Source organism: Podarcis vaucheri (assembly GCF_965113315.1).
Source record: "Podarcis vaucheri genome assembly, chromosome: 5".
NCBI lineage: Eukaryota > Metazoa > Chordata > Lepidosauria > Squamata > Lacertidae > Podarcis > Podarcis vaucheri.
The window spans coordinates 51,290,158-51,314,071 of record NC_138763.1 but is presented as its reverse complement, the minus strand read 5'-3'; the positions used below and the strand labels follow the sequence as shown (position 1 = coordinate 51,314,071).

General features: G+C 41.1%; 1 long non-coding RNA gene across 1 annotated transcript in view; it reads right to left on the bottom strand.

The window, feature by feature from the left end:
• Positions 1-3,760: 3,760 nt before the first annotated feature.
• Positions 3,761-23,914, bottom strand: part of LOC309532446 — a 67,590-nt gene continuing 47,436 nt past the window's right edge. Inside the window, exons 5-6 of the long non-coding RNA XR_014219857.1 lie at positions 15,109-15,149; positions 3,761-3,804 (exon numbers count right to left, since the gene is read on the bottom strand). This is a non-coding gene — a long non-coding RNA (uncharacterized lncRNA). The remainder of the gene's footprint in view (positions 3,805-15,108; positions 15,150-23,914) is intronic.

Sequence of the window (23,914 nt, the reverse complement as noted above, 5' to 3'; positions counted from 1 at the left end):
TCTCGCTTGCGCGTCCCGCCACCCGGCTCCCCTCGCGCACTCCTCCAGGAAAAAGAAAACAAACAAACAAGCAAAAACGCACTGGCTCTAGGGGACAGAAAATATCGCTTGTTTCTCTGTGTGAGATCCAACTGTGTGGTCCCCAAAGCAGGCTAGTAAATGAATTGCCAAATATAGATTATTGGGGGAGGGTGGGCGGAGGAGGAGGGTGGGGATGCAGTTCAGGAATGCGCAACAGAACATTCTTTTCCAGTTACCAGCCAGCGATCAGGCTCCAAACAGGCGCAAACTGGGAGCAGAAGAATAACGTGGCTGCTTTTTTAAAAAAGGGAAAAGAAAAGAAAGAAAGAAAGAAAGAAAGAAAGAAAGAAAGAAAGAAAGAAAGAAAGAAAGAAAGACATCTGGCACCCGATTCTACTGTGCTGATGAGGGGAGTAAAACAAATTGATCTTCCAGCAGTGACAAATTGTAACAATGGAGGAGTCAATTGGAAACTTTAACATGGGCCAAGGAACAAAAGAGGAGACGGGAAGGAGGGGGGAGCGGGAGAGAAAGACACACACGGAGTAAATTCAAGGGGAATTAGTAAATTGCCTAATAGAAATGGTGTCAAAAAGAAAAAGAAAAAAGTATAGGCTGTACTAAATCCAAGCATTCCACACACACACACCAAGAAGCATAACCTGCTGCTCTTACTAAGAACCACTGGATCTTAAAGGGCTTCCAAAACAAAGCCAATCTGTCATGCAATATTTAGACAATTTAGAGGGCGGGAGATACCGGTATTCCCTAAAACTGTCTGCTCTGGGGAACATGAATGAAAAATAATAAAACAGCGATTGACACAGCATATATATATATATATATACCATAAGTTCACATAGAAATTTGCATACTAAAGGAAAGATGCAGGCAAAATACATTTTTTTAATAAAAAAAGAATCACGGCAACTTGCAATCAGGAAAACAGGAGTAAAGAGAAAGGGGACATGAAAAGAAGTAAAACAAATGTGTACATTTAATCAGACAGGATTGCATAGGACACAAAGAACAGGGCTAATTACTCTCAGCAGGTAGGAACTAACCTTCAGACTTCATAAATAAGTAAGTCTGTGAACAATGTCTAAGTGGGAGGATGGAGACAGAAAAAGGATTATTTCAAGACACCCAGAGAAAAAAGAAAAATACAAGAAGAATGAAATACTTCTCTGTTAAATCAATGTACAAATGGATTTAACAGTTTCTTTTTCTTCTGGGTTTTTGACCAACTTGCTTTCAGACATTCTGAAAAATAACTATGTTTCGGATACATACTAGTCAATTGCCCCTGATCAGTATAATGAACCTGATATATTAACAAGTGGGTTTAACTGACAGTGTTTCTCACAATGTTGCTTTTTGTTTTGTTTTATTTTTAAATATCTTTTAACCTCAAGATAATATAAGAAAAATAATCAAATGCTGAATATTTCATTGGCTGTATGGAGCCATGTGCTCTAGCTAAATGGAGGGATTGGTATTTACAACAGCTGGTAGGAAATGTCCTACTCAGAGCAAACCCATTGGAGTTAATGAACATGACTAACCCACTGAAATCAACCTTAGAAGAATACAAATTTATAACCTGCTTTTCAATGGGAATTGTCAAAGTGAGATAGAGTTTTAAAAATACAACATACATAAAATCATAATTATGGGCAGAGAGACGTGTCCAAAAAAACCCCAAGAGGAAGTATTCATTATAACCACCACAATCCTAAAAACCTGCCTGGGGCTGCAACCCTATACACATTAGTACTTTGTGGTAAGTCCTATTGACTCCAGTGTGACTTACCTCTGAGAAGACATAGCATCATCAGTATAATGGTCTTGTTTCTTTGAAAAGGGCATGCTCCCATGTCTGAATGTGGCAAACCAATGTCATTGTTATTACACAGCTAGTAGGGCAGGATAGCACTAGACACACAACCCACAAAACACTTTTCATATGGCATTTCAATCCTAAACATAAGGGTCTCAATTTAGGGCTTCTGAGTGCACATAATCCTGACCGAAAGCGGATGCCTTCATTCCCTTAAGTCAGGCATAGGCAAACTTGGCCCTCTAGATGTTTTTCAGACTACAGTTCCCATCATCCCTGACCACTGGTCCTGCTAGCTAGGGATGATGGGAGTTGTAGTCCCAAAACATCTGGAGGGCCGAGTTTGCCTATGCCTGCCTTAAGTGCTTGGGAAAGGTTCACTCTCTAAGCTGCCCCAAGGATCAGTGGTAGAGGTGTGAGAGTCTCCCATATGCTCTGTGAATGCCATGTGGTCACCCGTACATTATTTAGTTGGCTATTGCCTTTATAGACTACCTTTCTGTGAAGGCACCCAAGGCAATTCCCAATTATTAACACAAAGAAAATTTACAAATATCTGCAGTCTGACTTCAGAAGCTGATGGTACTAGCTCTGAAGGCTGGGCTTCTCCTCTTTGTCTTAAGATGTAGAAAGATGGAAGTGGGACTATTCCAAGATTCTCTCAGGCCATTGATAGTCCCTTCAGGAGTTGGCCTGGGCACCCTGGCTTCTGCCTTGCCTCAGGGCACTTAAGCCTTGTGTAGCCCAGGGAAGATGGGGGCAGAGCTACCCCAACAAATATTTCAAGCATCCTCCACAGAAGTGGTAACCGTGCTGCCACTATGGCATGGTAATGCATGTAGGCCTTACAGTTCTGCAATTGCCGTGGGACTTTTTTGTTTTTACTACAACAGACTAACAAGCTTCTACACTCCTGAAGTTTTATCATTGTGGCTAATTATTGAAGAGCTTCCCTGCTCGCACAAGAATCACACAAGAGCATCTCCAAATGCACACGGCATTCTCCAAAGGTTACTAACAAAAGATCAGAATTGTCTGTGCATATATACACACATTGCACTATGCACCTATGCCCATTGGGTGTGAGGGATGCGGGTGGCGCTGTGGGTTAAACCACAGAGCCTAGGACTTGCTGATCAGAAGGTTGGTGGTTCGAATCTCCACAATGGGGTGAGCTCCCGTTGCTCAGTCCCAGCTCCTGCCCACCTAGCAGTTCGAAAGCACGTCAAAGTGCAAGTAGATAAATAGGTACCACTCTGGCGGGAAGGTAAACAGCATTTCCGTGTGCTGCTCTGGTTCGCCAGAAGCGCCTTAGTCATGCTGGCCACATGACCCAGAAGCTGTACGCCGGCTCCCTCGGCCAGTAAAGCGAGATGAGCGCCACAACCCCAGAGTCGGTCACGACTGGACCTAAAGGTCAGGGGTCCCTTTACCTTTTTAACCTAATAGAAGGGGAAGTGTAGCAAAAGCATACACAAGCATTTTGTGATGTCAGGGTCACTACAGGACAGAAGGAAACTTGGGAAAGACCAGCACATGTGTTTTTTAAAAATATATTCCACCAAGTGAAATGGTTTTCCGTATTCTTCAGACATGTTTACATTGTGGTTGTGGCTAGCACTGTGGGAGAAGAATGACTTTTGTAAACATATTTTGAAAATAATCCTAAGGAAATAATCCTTACATATTAACGTCTGCAATGGGGACAAGTTTATAGAAGCAACCAAATATTTAGTATTATATAAAACTATGTATATTTGCTACATATCTGACAGTTTCACAACTCTTATCTAACCACATTTACTTGGAAGTAAATGCCACTGGTTTCAGTAGGACTTACTTCCAGATAAATGCACTTAGTTTTACAGCACTTTTTTATACAAGGAAACAAAAACTTACCAAGATCAGAAACACCTGTTTGCTCAAAGTTCTCAGGTTGTATCCTAGATGAAAACAAATGCATAACTTGCTATAGCCAAAGTAATACAATATTCAAGGGGAAATTCAGACTAATCCATTTTGTGAGCAATGTGATATATGATTTGAAAAGCACATTCTAACCAGCAGCTGCTATGTCAAACCCAAGTGCTTGGGGCATGGACTTCAACAACTTCTTCCTATATATGCTAGACTGCTGCCTTTTAAAACTGATGAAGTGACCCTCTCTGGACCACCAAAGTGCTTTCATAGTCAATAAATATAGCAGCCTGAAGTCCAGGTGGCATGATTGTTGCACCTTTGTGTAGCTCAGTAGTAGATGGGTAGCCAAGGCAGCTGCATTAACAATGGTGTCACATGTTGCTGGCCAGGCAGTTCCATCAACAGTCTGGCCTCTGCCTTCTGCATCAGCTGGTACTTCTGTTCCAGGCCCAAATATAGGCATATTGAAGCATTGCATCTGTGATTAGGAATGAACTGATTTAAGGCGTTTATATCTTGCTTTCCTTGCAATGCTTGAAGCAGCTTACAATCTTCAAATAGATCATAAAACCAAAATTTTAAAAACAATAAAATATTGAACAACACATACTAAAAGGGAGAAGCAAAACAGCTATTTAAAAACATTAACAAAAAGCACGCGAGAGAATGAAATAGCACTCAGCAGGCACCATAAAGACAGCAAGTAGAGTGCCAATCAATTATCTCTGGGAAGGATTTTACAAAGGTACAGTGCCAGGCCCCCAGATACCCCCGCATGACACAAACTGATATGCAGCATGCTGTTTAATTGCACAAATTCTGACATAGAAAGTCTTAGGAGCAAATTTTGGTTCAGGAGCTAAACATAAGCCAAACGTGGCCCTCCTGGACTCTCCCCTCCCACTTTGAGACTTCCCTTCTCATTGGTCCTTTTTCACGTCCTTTGCCTGGCTGGACTATGTTATTCAACTGTGATAAGGCTTCTTGCCGTGCTCACTTTGGCAGCACATATACTGTAATAATGCGTCTTGCCTGCCGGGATGGAGAGAGAGAGGACTCCCTAGAGCGTCATCTAGGGAGCATCATCTAGAGAGCCTCCATACAAAGGAATGTTACATCACACATTAATGCTTTTGCCCACCCACACCCCTCGTTTTTGCCTCTAACCCAGTGGCATGCTCAGAAGGGAACATGGCTGTCAGGCTGAAAAGGACTCACTATACACCCAGCAAATCTGTAACTCATGGAGCCGCTAATGATGCCTGCATTATTGGGCTATGTTAAGGCTTACTAAGGGCTAATTTTCCCACAGGAATCACAATTACTGAAATTTGAAATGCTGTCTGGCAGTGTCAATGCTGACACAAGCAGCACAACTGAGAGGCAAAGTCCTCATGGAGGACTGTACCTGTTAGATTGCTGCTGGAGGAATGCCATTTTTAAATGCTCTTCCCTGTAAAAACATACTAGCACTTTTCATTTATTTATTTGTGCATTTGTTTAGTTCTTTGTAAACTTCTGCAACTCACAGTCTGCCACTTGAAGTTGCAGCTGAAGCTACACGCGACATAATACAGATAATGATTTTAAAAGTGGTGGAGCTATAAAAGTGCTAGCACATTTGCAAAGCTAGCTAAGCAGGATCCAGTATAGTTTCACATTGGATGGGGGACCACATGTTAAGATTCCTGCAGGGGGTTGGACTAGATGACCCTCGTGGACACTTCCAACTCTACAATTCTACAATTCTACAATTCTATGAAAATACAAACAATTCCAATTTCATGACAGGGAGAAATGTTTTATGCTAACCTCCTTCCTGTAGTGCTATTTTTCAAAAAGTCTTTTTTATAAAAGGCAACTTTAAAAAGTATCTTCCACCTACAGCTTCATCCATGTATTATGAAATACTAAAAAAAAATCAAGTGATATGAATACTTTCCATAAGACAGTGGTTTCCAAACTTTTCCCCCATGGACCACTTTAGAATTACTCAAGGCCCTGAGGGTCCTGTTGTAGCAATTGTACTAGGTGCTATATGAGTTTTAATTTTATTTTTGTGGCTTCTTTTATTTCTAATATTGTGTTGCAGTTTGTACTCCTCCACAGAATTCAGACTGTGATGCTATAAAATACAATACAAGAAACTAAAACAGCAATTAAAAATCAATATGATTATTTAATGCAGATTTACCACGGCTCACCTGAATGAAGTTTGTGGACCCCTGCTGTGCCATGGACCACAGTTTAGAAGAAGAGTTTGGATTTGATATCCCGCTTTATCACTACCCGAAGGAGTCTCAAAGCGGCTAACATTCTCCTTTCCCTTCCTCCCCAACAACAAACACTCTGTGAGGTGAGTGGGCTGAGAGACTTCACAGAAGTGTGACTGGCCCAAGGTCACCCAGCAGCTGCATGTGGAGGAGCGGGGAATCGAACCCGGTTCCCCAGATTACGAGTCTACCGCTCTTAACCACTACACCACACTGGCTTTCAGGAGCCCATGTATATGTTAAGCACATGGATCACTTTAATTAGAACAATATACATTTTTTAAAGTATAATTAATTCAACTTCAACACACACAAGGAGAAACTGGAAAAGGAATGGATCCCACTTACATGTCTCTAAAAGCAAAGCCGTAACTTAAGCTACTCATAACACATGGGCCCAATGTGGATTAGTGGAGAGAGTGTTAGAGTAGGATCCAGAAGACTCAGGTTCAAGTCCACCCATGAAACTCACTTAGGCTGCAATCCTAACCCACTTACTAGGGAGTAAGCCACACTCAATTCATCAGGACTTACTTCTGAGTAGACGTGGGTAGCATTTCAATCTGTGACCCTTGACCACTCAGCCTAACCTACCTAAGTTACTGAGAGGCTTAAAAGGTGGATTCAATATTTGGGTCCCTGAGCTCCTTGCAGGAAAGGTGGCTACGCAGATAATAATAACTGATCTGAGATAAATGTATTTCGTATTAAAGCATCTACACCTATAATTTAGATTGGACTGTACGTATTATAAGAAGGAGCCAAGCAAGGACGTTTGAACAATGGTACCAGTTTAAGCTCCCTCCAAATCCTATGAAAAGTAATATTGCAGGTAAATCTTGTCTCCTTTGAAATAGCTTGGAGTTTTGCCACTGACCTCAAGATAACTGGGATTTCTGCCAGAATTCTTTATGTATGCTTAAAATGGTCTGCTAAATTTGCTTTGGATCCCCTAGCATACCTGACCTTTGCTTTTTGCAGAACTGCTTGGGAAAATGCACACAAGCTAACTATCTCAGCAAGATAAGGAGCCTTGAGCTGATCCTGTAACTTGTTATAAGGTGTTTTGTAAACCCATGATCAGTCACTTACTATTTTACATGGAAATAAGCCATATTTTCTGTCAACCTACTTTTGCATAAATGAGTTTAAGGTCATACCCTCACTGAATTAGACAACGTATGCTTTAGACTTCAAGCCATCTTATCCAAAGTAAGGTGGCTGAAGTCAATAGAACTTCTTTAGCTGTCTGAATCATTCATTCAAGAGTAGCCCCATTGTCTGTAGTGGGATTTCAGCGAGTGCATTCCAGTTATGAGCCATGTGTCTTGGGGATACCAATCTTCAAAATATATGATCAATGAGTAATACATTTTCAGAAATAAGTCCATTTAGGTATGCCACTGAACAAATCAAAACACACCCCAATACAACAGAGTTCCTATCAAATACTGCTGTTCCAATTTCCAAATGTTCCAATTTCTGTTCGCCAGACTGATGTCATGTTTTCAGTTAATCTCATATTAAGATAGCCAGTTGGTTGTTGACTAGACCAGCCAGTTTTGGGGGCCCTTCAACAGATTTGTTTTATTTATGTCACCTTCATCTGAATTTTTTATTATTATTATTATGCTTTCATACAGGCACATGTGAGCAATACAATTGACATGGAAAGGGTTTGGCTACTGTGCAAATGCAATCCCTCACACCATTAGCACTGTCTTTATAACAGCTGCTGGTGTTTGACTGTCCTGCCTCCAATTTGGGTATTATTTAGGCTAGGTTCCTATCTCCTGGCCTCTCAGCTTCACTTGGCCTGGCTTGGTGAAGTTGCATTGCCCGTTAACTGGTTCCTCGGGCATCTTGGCAGTGGGAGAATTCACAGTAGCATCAGGGAACGAAAGGAAGAAAATCCATGCTGTTCCCTCCCCAGAAACTGGACTTGTTCTCCCATCTTAGCCCACTCAAGATGGCACCATTTTCAGAAGTGGGATTACACTGGCGGCAGGACATCAAATAACAAGCCTTGCTGGGGCCTCAGGCCTTCCTTCAGAAAAAGGAGGGGTGCTAGAAGAGCTTCTGATACCAGCCCAGTTCTAAGTCCTCACCTTATCCACTATGCTACAGTGTCTATCTGCAACCATGTTACAGTAGTTTAAACCTGATTGCTTGCAATTGGATGTCTGCATTTCTATGTCCCTATTAGAGCAAACAGAAATTACATTGCAATCATGTTTCCCTACATTTTATGCATTTTAAAATTTTCGTGTGAAATCTGAGAATTGGGGGGTGGATGGATAAATACTCCCAAGAGTGTGCATCAAAAGCCTTCTCTGTTTGTTTTTCTTTTATAAGCTTGAACACTGGAGTGTTTCTGTAAGAACGTTATTAAAAGGAATCCAATTTTTTAAAACAAAAAACAAATCCCAGCCTTTTTGGTACTTAACGTCTTAAAAGCCAAGCTTCTTTTTACTAGCCATGCCTATGTAGACCACTAAATTCTTTGAACCTATATTCTGCTATAATTCCAAGGTTTATTAGTAATTTTCACCAGACAACAAAAATATTATTAGTCTGAAAGAAAGGGGCAGTGATCGAAATGTAATCTCACACTATCATGAGGCAATATCAAGCTTAATACATGTATGTAACAAGGACCGAGGCTCTGAAAAACCAAACCATCCATAAATTTACCATTTTTATTGACAGCGTGTCTTTTAACCCTAAACAGCAATGGAAGAAGACCAATAAATGAAACATTTACTGAATAACTTGCCTTATTTTCAAGTGGTGTGTGATTCCTTTCTAGCTGTCTCTAGAAGATGTTTTTAGCCTAATTTGCTCCCTAGAAATTTAACTCACTAGAGTTCTACATCTATGACGTTTCATTGCCTGAAGCCAAGTCTGAATAAGAACTTTCTTAAGATATACTTATCCTAATGCCCGTCTATAAGCATTGGGCTCCTTTAGTTTGATTTATTTGTACTATACTGATATATAGTTTGCATGCATTCTGACATCCAGTTTCACAGGACAACTCTTAAGGTTTCCATTTATTTATCTTATTTAGATACAGTTCTTGAATTTATGTGCCACATTCCCTACCAATGAAAATGGTGCCTGAAGCAGTGCATAACCACAACAAAACAATAAAAAATGTGACAAAACACAAATCTAAAAAAAAAACCTTACTGAAAAACCCAGTAACATCTAAGAGAGTAGTAACAGAGCAAGGTAAAATTCCCCATAGATAAACAAAGGGAGTTACTATTATCAGCAAGCAGGAGATCCTGAGAAAAGAGCCAGAGAGAAAACATGTAAAGATGAGGAGGTGCCATGTGTCTCAGTTGGCAGCAAAGTCTTCCAGTTCATTTAAAACAGATGTAGGTGCTTTCAATCTCATGTTTACCACCACAATGTAGAAGAGGAGAAGAAAGGGGATGTCAAGGATTTCCTTCTGCTGGATGCAATGTAGCAAATGTTAGCATCCTATCAGTTGAATTAGTGTGCAGCTAAATGTTTCAATGGGTCTTAAACACAAGGGACTTCCATTGGATTGTGTCCTTTGCATTTGAAGACTGGGACACTTATCACACCTAAAATGGTCACCACTTAACTACATCAGTGCTTTTTTCCCCTTAAAAAAAAATATTTAGGGTTACTCTCATTTTCCTACGCATATTGAAATACAGTGGTACCTCAGGTTAAGAACTTAATTCGTTCTGGAGGTCCATTCTTAACCTGAAACTGTTCTTAACCTGAGGTACCACTTTAAGCTAATGGGGCCTCCCGCTGCCGCTGCGCGATTTCTGTTCTCATCCTGAAGCAAAGTTCTTAACCTGAGGTATTATTTCTGGGTTAGCGGAGTCTGTAACCTGAAGTGTCTGTAACCTGAAGCGTCTGTAACCCGAGGTACCACTGTACTGCCCCTCAATGAGTCCAAACTTAATTCACAAAATGTTTAGGCGTGTGTGTACCCCAGAGTCCCCCCAGAAAAAAGCACTGACTACACCTAAAATAATAAAAATGCAATATAATAAATGGAGGTATGTCTAGTAGGGGTGCAGCACATTGAAATGAATGAAACAAGTGAGCCATTAGTATAGTTAAGTCCCATTCATTGTGTTGGATTCACCTATAGCACCCTGTCAGCGGCAGCCCTGCACAAGGATTTCCACTTGTGGAACAGCCCTTTCCTACTCTCCTTCTCCTCCTGTGCGCCCACTGAAATTGGCCCCTTAGAGCCAGGAGAAACCCCAGAACAGCATGCAGCAGGAAGAGAGGGGGGACGATTCCATCTGACAAGCTGAAATGCTTGCAACAAATGGACTGATGGGAAGAATATAAAGTTGAACTCCACCCGTTGTTTTCAGTGGGACTCATTCGCAATTTACTATACTTGGATAAAGGCATGAGGATGAGATACAGCGCAGTCACAGCAGATGTTCACTAGTGCCACAGGGCTTGTCTATCCTCCTCTTCCCCACTCCACCACATTCCCTGCAAAAATCTTCTCTAGAGAGTTTGGGAACCACCGGATGTCCCACTGTACTAGCAAAGATCCTTTTGCACAACTGAATCTCTCTCTCCAAATGTTTAATGTCTGACCAAATCCATTATCATGAAAGTGATTAATGCCCTAAGCTACCCACCCTTCCCCCTTATACTGCTTAAAAATAAAATAATATAAAAATATAATATAATGTGTGTGTGTGTGTGTGCATTATCTGCTATTTAGTGCACCCACGAACAGAAGTCAAATGAGCAGCTTCTTGCCTTTTTAAAGCAGACTGTCACTAGTATGCTCAGATACATGATTCTCTTTGCAGCTGAGAAATGAAGCTCCTGCATACAAAAAAGAAGTGGCAAGGGAGACGGTTCTGGTTTCGGCTGTTGTCTCAGGCACATTCAGTATGTGTGTAGCCTAAGGGCATAAGTAAGCAGAGGAGATAGAATGGACAGGCCTTCCTGTAGTACAGTTAAGTGTCAATCTGCTATCCAAGTAATATGTACAGTAACAACATCTAGAGTATTCCCAGAGAGATCAATATCAAGAGTACCTTTGAGAATTTCTATTATTTTATATTTATCTATCTTGGGAGAATACAGAAGCCTGAATCAGAAGCAGTGCTCTGGTTGTCATTCGCTAGGCTATATAGACCCTATCATAAAGGAAACAAAGTCCTTGTGTCAGAAAAGCTGCAAACTATATAAATTTAGGCTGCAATTCTAAACCCACTTACCTGTGAATAAGGTCCATTGAATTCAATAGGATTTACTTCTAAGCAGTCATGGCTAGGATTGGGCTGCTGTCCATCCAGCTTGAATCGAAGAAAATGGTGATCCCCGAGCACCAATCTGTAAACACTGTTGTAATTTTAATATTTGAAGTTTTATTGTGTCTAATATTTTGTCGGGAGCCGCTCAGAGTGGCTGGGGCAGCTCAGTCAGATGGATGGCATATTATTATTATTATTATACAGTGGAACCTTGGTTTTTGAGTGTCTTGGAAGCTGAACTATTCGGAACCCAAACGCCATAAACCTGGAAGTGAATGCTTCCATTTTCGAATGTGCCTCAGAAGTCAAACGGCTTCCAAGGCGCATTTCTCCATTTTCTCCATTGAAATTGCCAACCGCCCATTGTGCCTCGGTTGTCGAAAGTTTCAGAAGTCAAACAGTCTTCCGGAACAGATTACGTTCGACAACCGATGTTCCACTGTATAATAATTAATGAGAATAAAAGTGGCATGAGGCATGGGGAAATTAACAGATACCTGTTCCCTCTTGGTGCCTGGTCTTGGGCATTTCTCAGTGAAGATGTGTGCATAGAAGAAGAGTCGGGAAATGTGGGGTTTTGTTGCTATATGCAGTGAAGCTGGCTGGGTGTCTTTCATTTATTTTAATATATTCACGTTCTGCCAGCCCTGTGTCCCCCAACACAGTTTGTGCCTGTGTGTGAACTTCTGAATAGGCCTAAAGTGATTGATTAGCCACTACTAACACTTCCACTCTTTAAGGGCAATACTGTTGAAGTGTCTTTCTTTAGGTTGCACTCCTGAACACACTTACTAAGGAATAAGTCTGACTGGATACTATGGGACTAACTTCTGAGTAAACCTGCATAGGATTGCACTGTTAGGTTACAATCGCTGTGGTTTTCTTGGCTAGTAAAGCAAGGATGAGACATTCACCAGACAATAGCAATTTGAAAATTATGAAGTATAATGACTCCATGAGACGTAAGCTTTTCCAGTCCATGACTGTATTTATATGAAATGTGTTGTATAACATATTGCACAAAATGCGATGTACAAAAACCCATTGTTCTTCTGCGATTTGTGGAACTGCAGACCTAGTAAGAACACATAAACCACCGACACCCTCAGAAATTATTTGCTGGCTCAGTCTGTTAAAGGTGCACCACATAAGGGGAAAAAAATGTAAATAAAACAATCAGGTTTTGCATTGTTGCCCTGCAGTGAAGGTTGAAAAGAAACACTGTGCTTTAGAAAACATTTGATTTTAAGGCCTGGGATATGTTAATTAGAATATTTTAAGTAATATGCTTTAAGTGTGTGGGGGGGGAGTCTTGTCTAGACATATTACTAAATGTGCATAGTAAATTAAAGGCGAGGCTCTTAAAACTTATACAAAGATCTCATTTGCAAGTAAGCATGACTAAAATGGTATTTTCATAGGTGTGATGATTCCATTAGGACGATGGCAGACTAACAGTGCAAGACACGTCTACTCAGAAGTCAATCCAATTGAGTTCAACAGGGCATACTCCCAAGTAAGTGTACTTTAGGCTAAGTTACAGAATGCTAAAACTGTTAAACTACAAGATTTAAAAATATAAAAGACTTCTCATTTAATACTTCTCAGGATTGCTTGAAACACTTTCTGAATTTGGGATACAAATACAGTGGTACCTCGGGTTAAGTACTTAATTCGTTCCAGAGGTCTGTTTTTAACCTGAAACTGTTCTTAACCTGAAGCACCACTTTAGCTAATGGGGCCTCCTCCTGCTGCTGCGCCGCCGGCGTGCGATTTCTGTTCTCATCCTGAAGCAAAGTTCTTAACCTGAAGCACTATTTCTGGGTTAGCGGAGTCTGTAACCTGAAGCGTATGTAACCTGAAGTGTATGTAATCTGAGGTACCACTTTTATTCATATATGTCTGAAGTTGCCATTATCTTCTCTTGCCTATATTTATGCTAGTAAAAGCTGCGGCCAGAGCTTTTGCGGGATCTCAAGGCACTCATGATCATGCAATGTCACTTCTCTATATGGTTGTGGCAAACACTCACAATGAATATTTTAAATTGCATGACGTTCCACTCAAAGCACGTGTTTGCACCAGAAGGGGGACTTCAGTTTGCACTAGAAGGGGAACTTCAGAATATGAACCATCACAAATAAAAAAAAGCTGTTGTGGTACAGAATTTGTTTGGATTTCATAGGTTCTCAGATATTATTCTAGATTCCATAAAGACTAAATAGTGGGCAGAATTTGACTTTTATACGGGGTGCTGTGGTGGAGTTAAACTGTGGTGCAACTTGTGCAAATAGGTGGGAAGAAGAGAAGGATTGCATTTTGTTGCTTCATACTTTTTAGTGTACTAATCAATAGCAATACAGACCCCCCAAAAAAAATTGTAAAAAAAGCTTGCTGTGTTTTTGGCCCATACAGTGGAACATTAGGCAATGGGGCAGGCAATCCTTCCTGTGCAAACATTGTTTGTATATGAAGTGAGAAGTGGTTAGTCAACTTTGTCCCACTGACATTCCCATTGTTGTGCTATGTTGTTCTCTTCTTCTAGGCCTTCAGCTAGCAAGGAGAATTTTAAGGGCTTTGCAGCATATTCCTGTGAACTTCTTTTATGAATTGTGCCCATGATACCCAAATTCAAAACCAAAAGCCGGTTTTACACAATACAGTGGTACCTCGGGTTACATACGCTTCAGGTTACAGACTCCGCTAACCTAGAAATATTACCTCAGGTTAAGAACTTTGCTTCAGGATGAGAACAGAAATTGTGCAGCGGCAGCTCGGCGGCAGCGGGAGGCCCCATTAGCTAAAGTGGTGCTTCAGGTTAAGAACAGTTTCAGGTTAAGAATGGACCTCCAGAACAAATTAAGTTCTTAACCCGAGGTACCACTGTATGCTGACCCTGGAGAAGTAGCTCCAGTTGTCACGGAGACCCCACTATAGACATGTATAGCATCTGAATACATGTATTAAAAGATATTGCACTGATGTAATTTAGCCCCAAGTGTAAACTTTCTCTCACTGACTGTAAATTTGATAAAACTAAAAATAAATCACTTTGTTGCTTGTCCTGTGTAAAGGCAGAAATAATCTTATCGTAGGGCCTGAGGGCTTGGGTGTGTGAATGTTTTTTTGTGAGTGCGTTCATTGGGAAAGTGGGGGAGGGAGAGAAATAACAGTGTTCTCATATATCAGCAAAATACTGGAGATAGAAATCTCTGCTGTTGCTGAGCTTTTCTGTTCCGGGCCTAGGAGACCTGAATATTATTAAGGGATCTGTCGCAAAGAGCATCAATCTGGCATGTAGTTGAGCCAGATATCTCTTTGCCAGGAACTGGGAAGGGGAGGGGAGAAAAGCTGTAACAGCAGGCTTGCAGTCAAGGAATGGCAGGCTTTGCTTTGATTCAAGAAAGTCTGGGCACAAATATCTTCCTGGACAAGGATAACATCATGGACTTTGGGGAGCATATTAAGTCACCCCCTGCCTGAGCCTTGGTAGCAAACCTACTTGTGAAAGATCCAGTTTTGGATTCATTTGTTAAGGGCTTGAATGATGACTCTCTTTACTTTTCAGCATCCAGATAATGTGGTTATGATAGCAGGTTTTGCTGCGATACTTAGGGAAAATGTCTAATTAATTTCAAATAAAGCAATAAGGCACAAATAAACAGAAACACAAAGTGAACAGCAGGCAGGATGGCTTAGATTTTTGTGCCTTTCCTCAATAATACTTTCATTCCTAGATTGGTCTTCTTTATTCTTGCTTATTTGTAAAACCTACCTTCATTTATTGATGTAGCAGGGTTGACAGTGGTTATTAAACTGTGTGCTAAAAGAGAAATAAATAAGAGTTGAATTAACTACTAGGAAGCTTTCATGTTTACATAACTTCCAACAATGGCTTCAGCTAATATGGCAAGTCAATCGTTTACAGCAGTGGTTGTTAATGTGGTACCCTCAAGATGTTTTGGGTAACAACTTCCATAATCCCTAGTCTAGGTTTGGTACTTAGACTAGTGATACCCAGGCTTTCGATGTCAATTTGTTTTAAAGGAACCTCAAACTATCTACTATGTATCCCCTGGACATTACAAATAATTATGAAACCACTGGTAGAATCCACACTTCGTTTACTGTTCAGGTGTTCTGAAACTCATTGTGGCTCTATGTAATCTGAGAATGCACCCTAAAATGTACTCAACACTCCCCTGAAACTTCACACTGTAAGGGAAGATTGGTGGCAATATTGGCACACTTGCTTTCTTTATTTAACCACCCCACTGATAAATTCCAGTGGCCACGGGACTCAGCAGAATATAGTTTGAAGGCCACTAACTTGGGTGAAAGCAGGGAGGAAAATATTAAGGTGTCAAGTGTTGCTATCACACCTTCTTTAAAAGGAAAATTCTCTATATTAACTTATATAGGCCTTTAATCCTATGGTGTAACTTGATGTAACTTTAAGTATATAGAGTATATTCCTTTGCTGATAATTTTATATTTTCAGAAAGAGCAGATATCCCTGTGCAGTATCCCAGTCCTAGATAAAGATGCCTTGGTGGAATATCAAGGCTAGCCCCCATGGTCTTTATAGTTATGCTCTGATGTGTGAATTCAAAATTATCTATTTTTCTTAGTTGGAAGAAGAAGGAGGAGGAGGAGGAGGAGGAGGAGGAGAAGGAGAAGGAGAAGGAGAAGAAGAAGAAACAATAACCACTTTTAGACCTGCTTTCAGTCTGGCTATATGGAAAGGAAGAAACACATAATTATATTATCAGTCCATGGATAGATCTTCCCCATGAAGTGTAGGATTTATACCCAGATAGCAAAGCTCTTTCCTGTAGCATGATATGCATAGCAGGAAAAAATATTAGCAAAGAATATGCTAATGGATGGTAATTCGTACACTGTGATCAGTGTAGAATACTGTTTACAAGTTCTTTTGTTCGGTATTTTATTCTTGGCAAAGGGGAAAAAAATAACAGATCAAGAGAATCACTGCAACCTAATTTCATATATTTTGCTGATTTTTGGAACAAAGGAAGAGGAACTGAATCTATGTAACTCCAGCACAATGGATGTACTTCTGACAGAAAATACTTGTTTTGTAAAGCTTTTTCCCTCAGATAATTTTTCATGTCCCCTCCTCAGCATTTGTTCATTTCTCCACTCTAGCCAGACTGTCAGCTCTTTCGGAAACAGGAGCCAGTCGTTGGAGATTACCATTCTGAAATCTATTTGTTGGCACGGTTTGCAAAGTGTTATTCCTTTAAATGAATATGACCTCAAAATTAGATGCATAAATAGAGATGTCGATCTTCAGCTATCAGACCAATTCCTTTAAAGGAGTAAAAGAATGTGACTAAGAACTAGCTGAAGCTCAACAACAGCATTGAAGAAGGAGCATTTATTTGAGTGCTTAAATAGATACTTAAGAGCCTAGCTTTGCACAATTATTAATAGACTAGAATGTAATCAAGTTATCACAAGGGAATTTAGAGCTGTTCTGCACTTTTCCTATCAAAATGTACAGAAGCAACCTAACTGATGAATTTTATTCTGGACCATAATATATCTTGAAGCTGATGAGGTTATCTACCAATGCTTGAAGCAGTAATAAAACAATTACACTAACATTAACACCTTTTGATAAATAGTTCTCACGTCTCGCAACACTCAGCTCATAACTGATATATGGCTTCTTGTGCTGAGGAATATTAATCTATGAAATCTATCTTATCAAGTGGATTTGGCCATATTTGATAGAAACATTTAACAACAAAGGCTTGTGAGGATGAGTTTTCTGACCACAGCTGCTAACACTGAATCAGAGAGTTGACTCCTGAATACCCTCCCTTATCATTTTGGACACAGGTTGTTGGGCAGCGGTGGCAATTAGAAGGAATAGAAGCTCCACCGCCCAGTTGGGTTGCTGCATAGGACTTTGAATACTAGCCATAAACTGTGAAGGAAGGGGAAAGTGGCACAGAACAGGAATGGTGCTACACATCTGGGGTCATCAGGCTCCACAAGTCTGAGGACGACAGCTGTAGCAATCAGCTGTAAAGTGTTTAGAGAAAGGGATTATTAAAAGCTGTGGAAAACCTGCCAGATCATAAAAAAGGCTAAAGAAGACATGTTGTCTTTTCCTGCCCTGGGAATAAGGAAGTTTGTGAAGAACAGCTGAGAATACAGAAGAATCAATTTTTGTGCTGAGTTCCTTTGATTAACAAACTGCCTGGTGGATAAGGATGGCGGGAACAGGCAAAATGAGATCAGGAGCCAGGGGGAAGAAATATCAGTATTATTTCCATCCTGTCCTTGCATTGTTATGACAATGTAGTAAATGAAATGGAACCAAATGGTTTGAATCCAACATCTGGAGAGACACAGATTCCCCACCCACTTGGGCACTGCCCTCAGTCTGCCCCAAACTGTCTGCCTTCTTATTTACAATGTCCAGGGGCAAGGGACAGCACTGCCTGTCAAGTTACTCTTCCTTAGTCTCAATGTTGCCTTCATAGAACTCATAAAGAAAGACAATGGGAACAAAAGTAGAATTAGTTGGCCCTCCTGTCATTGGCTATGCCTTTACCTACTGCTGGGCTCCCTGCATTTCAGCTTATCAATCCAAATGGGCAGCAGCCAAATGGGCAGTTCCCCACCATTGCCCAATTGCAACCAACTGTGCCACAGCTTCCAACATTTGGTCCATCCTCCCTCTCAAACTACCATTTTGTTTCACTTTGCCTCCAAATTGCTGCCGCCAATTACTGCTGTTGTCTTAACTTTTTCTTCTCCAACTCCAAGGTCTTTACAGCGATGTCAATAAATGTTTCGATATTTTAGCTCATCAAAGCCCTTTCCTCAGAAATGACAAGGACACATTCTGCAGAATCTTGTAGTCAGAAGAAATGATGATTGAAATTGATTTGTATTCCATGGTTGTTTTGTATTTTTTGGGCAACACCAAATATATGGACCAAACAGTTGAGATGGGACTTCTGGAAAATGCAATTATATGAATGTCTGTAACAGGAAAATGTTAATAAAGGGCAGCCCATGGAACTGAGGTTAAGTATTTTCATACTTCTCAGCTAACCCAGTAATGTTCCTGAATTCTCATTAAAAATGATCTCCATAATCTTGCTTTACCTCATTAAGAAAAGTGCAGCTTGAGGAACAAGAAATAGAACTTCAACAGGGAGAAAGGGGCTGTGATTTCATTTCTAAATCTTCAGTCTTAGCTTTCTGAAAGTAGTACAGTATCTATCAAACCCAAGTATAAATTTTATTTGTAAAGTTTGTAAACAATGACATGTTCCAAAAAGAATGGATCCTTATGTTTATTAAATTTTCTTCTAACGATTGCTTAAATATTTTTATATAGGATGATCTATGTGCACATTAGCTAACAAAGTTAGTGTGGTGTAATGCTTAGAGCATTGGACTAGGACCTGGAAGACCAGGGTTCAAATCCCCACTGAGCCATCAAGCTCCCTGGGTGACCTTGGGACAGTTGCCGTCTCTCAATCTAACCTGCCTCCCAGGGTTGTTCTGAGGAGAAAACGGGGAGAAGAACCACCATAACCACCACCTTGAGCTCCTTGGAGGAAAGTGGTATATAAGAGTAATAAATGAATGAATAATAAATACAGAATTACACACACACGCCTTATAATCCAATATTCAACATAGGTTGAATACCCCCAAATACCCCTCGACTACAACTCCAACCATCCCTTTCCACTGGACATAGTTGTTGGGTCTGATGGTACTTGGAGTCCAATAACATCTAGAAGGCCACAGGTTCACCATCCCTGCCACATAGGAAGAACAAACCAAGAGCTAGGACTAAGGAACAAGCAACAAATCAGAATGAAATGAAAAATCAGGAGTGGAGAACAAACCAGATAGCATAAAGAACATGCTAGGATGGAGTAACACACCAGACCTAAAGAAGACCTTGTTGCTCAAGCAAAGCTCATCCAGAAAAAGGAAGCCCCTTATACTCCTCCTTTCTTAGAAAGATTCAGCCTGGGTGTGTGGAATCAGTTCAGAAGGGTCTTCACTAAAAAAGGCCTTTTCCAAGTGAGGACAGCCACCGCCTGTTCTACTAACCCTGATGGCTATGTTCTACTGCCACTATCGGGGGCCAGTATGATTCTGAACACCAATTGCTGAAACCCACAGGAGGGGAGACTGCTGTTGCACTCAATTCCTGCTCACATCCTTTCCACCTTCAACTGGTTGACCACTGTGGCAACAGGAGGGGCCACGGCCTGATCCACCAGACTCTTCTTATGTTTTAGTGGTTCACCACAGACAGATTCCAACAGCTTTGATACCTGGATGCTGCTAACACAGTGGTTTTTGATACCATGGACTATATCCTCCTACTGGACTGCCTGTAAGGGTTGGAGTTTGGAGGTATCTGAAAGGCACCTCACTCCATCTTGTGGATCTTTCACATACAACCTGGAACAGATAGATACTATGATTGTGAGCAACCTATCTAAACCATACTGCATCTATGAGGCAGGGTGCACAAATGAAACTTTAAAAACCCAAAATCCCCTTTGAATAGACTCTTTCACTGCTGTTTCACTACACCTGCTCTGATGCTGGCATCTATTAACATTCCACTGAAGCAATTGGACAGGCCGTACCTGATACATGCGAAAGAACAAGAGGTGCTTTCTACATGGTCTCATCAGGACCATTCAAGCAAAAGACAAGCAGTCAAGAAAGGAAGAATGCCCATTAAGAGGGAACAATTTGTGGAATACAAATTCTCATATAGTCACATGATATTTTCAGGAGCAACAATATACTTAGAACTAGATCCAGTCACAGTTAAGCACTTTTAAGTCCCATTGATTCCAGTAGAAGGGAGTTAAACTCATAGAAGGGTTAATCATGAGCTGAACTCTTTTTCCAACAAAATAAATTGATGAAAGTTAAGCATATATGCAATGAAACCACTGAAATAAATTGGACTTAAAATGTCTCAATTTTGACTGGAGCAGATCCAATAATTATTCCTTAACTGTCTTATATAGTGCCTTTATTAAGTGAGATCTTAGAATTTTGAATAAACACTCATAAACTAATAGGACATTTTGCACTGCTGTATTTTGCTGTGCAGATTTAAATATTTCTCTTCCCTCTGTATAATCAAAGCATAAATTAACGGGAATTCTAAGAAACCTAGAAATCAGTTTTGAAATCAGTACACTTTTGAAAGATTCAGCCCACCATCTTGGTTCAAAATGGCATCTAACTGTATTGAAACAGAGAAAAACCTGCTCCTTGATCTCAGGAACCACCATGTAAAATTTGGTTAAAATACACTCGTATTGGAGTGCTCTGTAGACTGATAGCTGTGGTCTTATATATACTAGCCTTTTGTGCTCTTTCACTCTTGTCTGATGTTCCTAACACTTCTTTTAGACTTTTTTTGGACTATTATATATTTTCTGTTTTAACTCCTTTTAGTTTTTTTAAAAGTGTTTTTTTAAAAAAGATTTTAAATGATTGTACCCCTCCCTCCTTATGCTGGTCTACGACCGTAATAAAGTGTTGTTGTTCACACACACATGTATGAATGGATAACATAATTTGTTGGCTTTAGGGCTCTGCACAGTCCCTCTCACTTGGGTTTCTAACCTGGCCCAATTTGCGGGAGGTACTGCAGTGCTGCTGTACATGCCTGGCTGCTGTGCCAGACCAGCTTAGCCTCCTCATTCTGCACACCACCACCCCGGATCAAGTAAAACAACAGAAATACTTAATGAACTGACCAGTCATGTCGGTTCATGCTCCCCTCCCGCATTGCTGTCTCCAGTGTGTCCTGGCTCAGTGTGGTTCAGGCCACACTGGCTGCCACCTGCAAACATTCCCAAGCATAGACCAAAACCTGCTCCTCAATCTCAGGAACGGTCATGTCAAATTGGGCAATGATATCTTCAGAGGCAGCCATGTTGGTGCACTTTAAAAACTGAGCCAATTGGGCAATGGCACACCAAGCTGGGTGATGGTATCTTCAGAGGCATCCAAATCAGTGGTTTGTTTGTCTCCATGTTATGCATCTACATTGCAGCTTGCTGCACTATCATGGCTTTGTTTACTGTTCCTGCTGCACCCACACCCTTCTGCTATCTGATTTTGCAGCCAAAATCAAAGGGGAGTAAAGAAACACAACCGATAGGATTGTAAATATTCATTCATCATGATCACCATTGTTTATAGGTATCTTTTGAAAAGAGGATTATTTTCCCACCGTGGAGAAACTAATTCAAAATCCCAGCAAGATTAGCTTGCCCCAGTCATAAGGCAGAGGAGCAGCTGCTAGGAGCCTGCTCCCCCTTGCTTCCAGAATGAACTTGGCTGTGCTAGTTGATCAGTTGCCCTGTGATTGTAAAGGTGAGGGGATGGGCATTTGGCCATGAGCCAAAAATGGAGGCCTACAGAAAGGTGGTGTCAATCTTTCATAAATAGAAATTAAGAACACAAGAAGAGCTCTGCTGATTAGAACAAAAGCCATCTGCTTAGGGCCGTCCCATCCAGGAAGCAGATTGAGGCAGTTGCATCAGGCGATGGAATCCAATGTACGGCGGCACAGGTGCACCTTCCTGCTGCTGCCAGAAAAGTCTGGAGAAGCAGCTGCAGCAGCTTTTGGGTTCCGGCAAGATCCCAATATGATTTGCCAGGACCCCAAAGCCTCAGCCGTGTGACCCTGGCAAGCCAGGCTTCAGCAGGGGTAGCAAGGGAACCTGGGAGGTGAGCAACAGAAGGCACATGTACAGGGCAGCACCATCCTGTTTCACCTCAGGTGGCAAGACAGGACAGGCCACCCCTGCACTACTCCAGCAACTTATTCTTACAGTGGTCAACCTATGGGAATCCTGTGAACAGGACCTGAGTGCAAAAGCACTGTCCCCATCTTTGAGCCTCAGCAACTGGTATATGTGGTTGTCTCTTTTTATTATTTTAAAATGTTAACAGATATTATTGCGGGCTACTTCAGGGATGAAGCAGGGAATAAAATATAGTCTACCACTTTGAAACCTCACCTCTTGAGCCAGTGGCAGCAGACAAAATTTTGAGGGAAAGCAAGGCAGCGGGGCTTGAACTCCATGGCAGATTAGCTGCTATGCACACAAAAGATCCCAGTCCAATCATCGGCTTCTCCACATAGGTCTTAGAGAAACCCCCAGACTGAAATCTTGGACAGACACTGCAATTCAGTGTGGGCAGTACTGTGCTGGTCTGACTCACAGCAGCTTCCTGTGTTCCTATGATCTACCGGTACCTATGCACACACGCCTTTTAAAACCATAGTTAACTAAAGCAAGGAAATTTGTCCCACTCCAGGCAAGCATAATTGACAGCAAGGCAACTCCAAACCAAATGAGTCTTCCAGACGTTTGCAGGGCACACAAGTGTTTGTGGGTTGTCAATCAGGCATGCCTCAAACAGGCACTTGGCGTAGGCAAAGGCCACAAATCAGAGCCCACTGTGAACCGGATATTTTAGGTACAGTTCTCCTAGTGCTTGGGACTCAGTTTTTTCCTGGTTCTAAATAGCAAGAAGGAAGTTCCAATTATGTGTACAGATCTGATCTGCAGGATTGTGCCTGAGGTCTAAACAGCTTTTGCCGTTCAAATATAAATGCAACTATGCTAGCCTGAGGAGGCTTGCTCTAGTTGTCCATTAGTGCAGTGCAAGCGGGGGGTGGGGTGGGGTGAACTCTAGCTTTTGTTAATTGCTGGATTCAGATCTGACTAGACTCCCTACCTCAACCCCAAAGCGCAGCCTGTTGAGGTTAACCCAGGGTCTGGACCACAAATACAGCTGCCTCTTTGCTTCTCCTATTGTCTGAACTTATCTTCAGACAGCTATTAAAACACAATATGACCTTCCTTTCAAGGCCATTTCAGAACTCTCCCAATACCAATATCAGTGCGAACTTTTACCTAGACAGTTGGGAGTGGGTGGGAACAGAGATTCCTCTGAACTTCTCTAGACAATATAAGAGATATGATATTAATACAGAGAACAATTTGTACAGGGGAAAAATGGTTTTGATGCATTACTAGAACTTTCCTCCCCACTTAAATGGTTATTTTTTGTTTATTATATGTCTTAAAAGATGTACAGCTTATTTAGCACTCTTAAAAGTTACCTGTGCATGAATGTGGTTGTTTTCTAAAGCACATTCTGTACTTGCCTTGCAAGGTTGTGTGTGCACGCCCCCACCCTTCCCTCGATGGTGGATTATAAACCTCAATCCTAGAAGCAGCTGAGTCTGAGCACTCTTGCTGAATCAGCAGAGCTGTAAGAGAACACAAACACCCTAATGGAGTTACCGAGATAACTAATTTGCTCAACTGAGTCCACAGTAATTGGTAGTTTGCAAGATTGTGCCTATAGAGAATGCAATACCACATAGTATTTCTGTTGTGGTATAGACCCAAATGGACATTTCCCCCCCACAAATGGTAAAATCATAAATGGGTCAACACCAATAAGCTAGTGTCTTAAAAAAAAACGTTTCTCAAATGTTAGGACTAAAAAACCCCCCC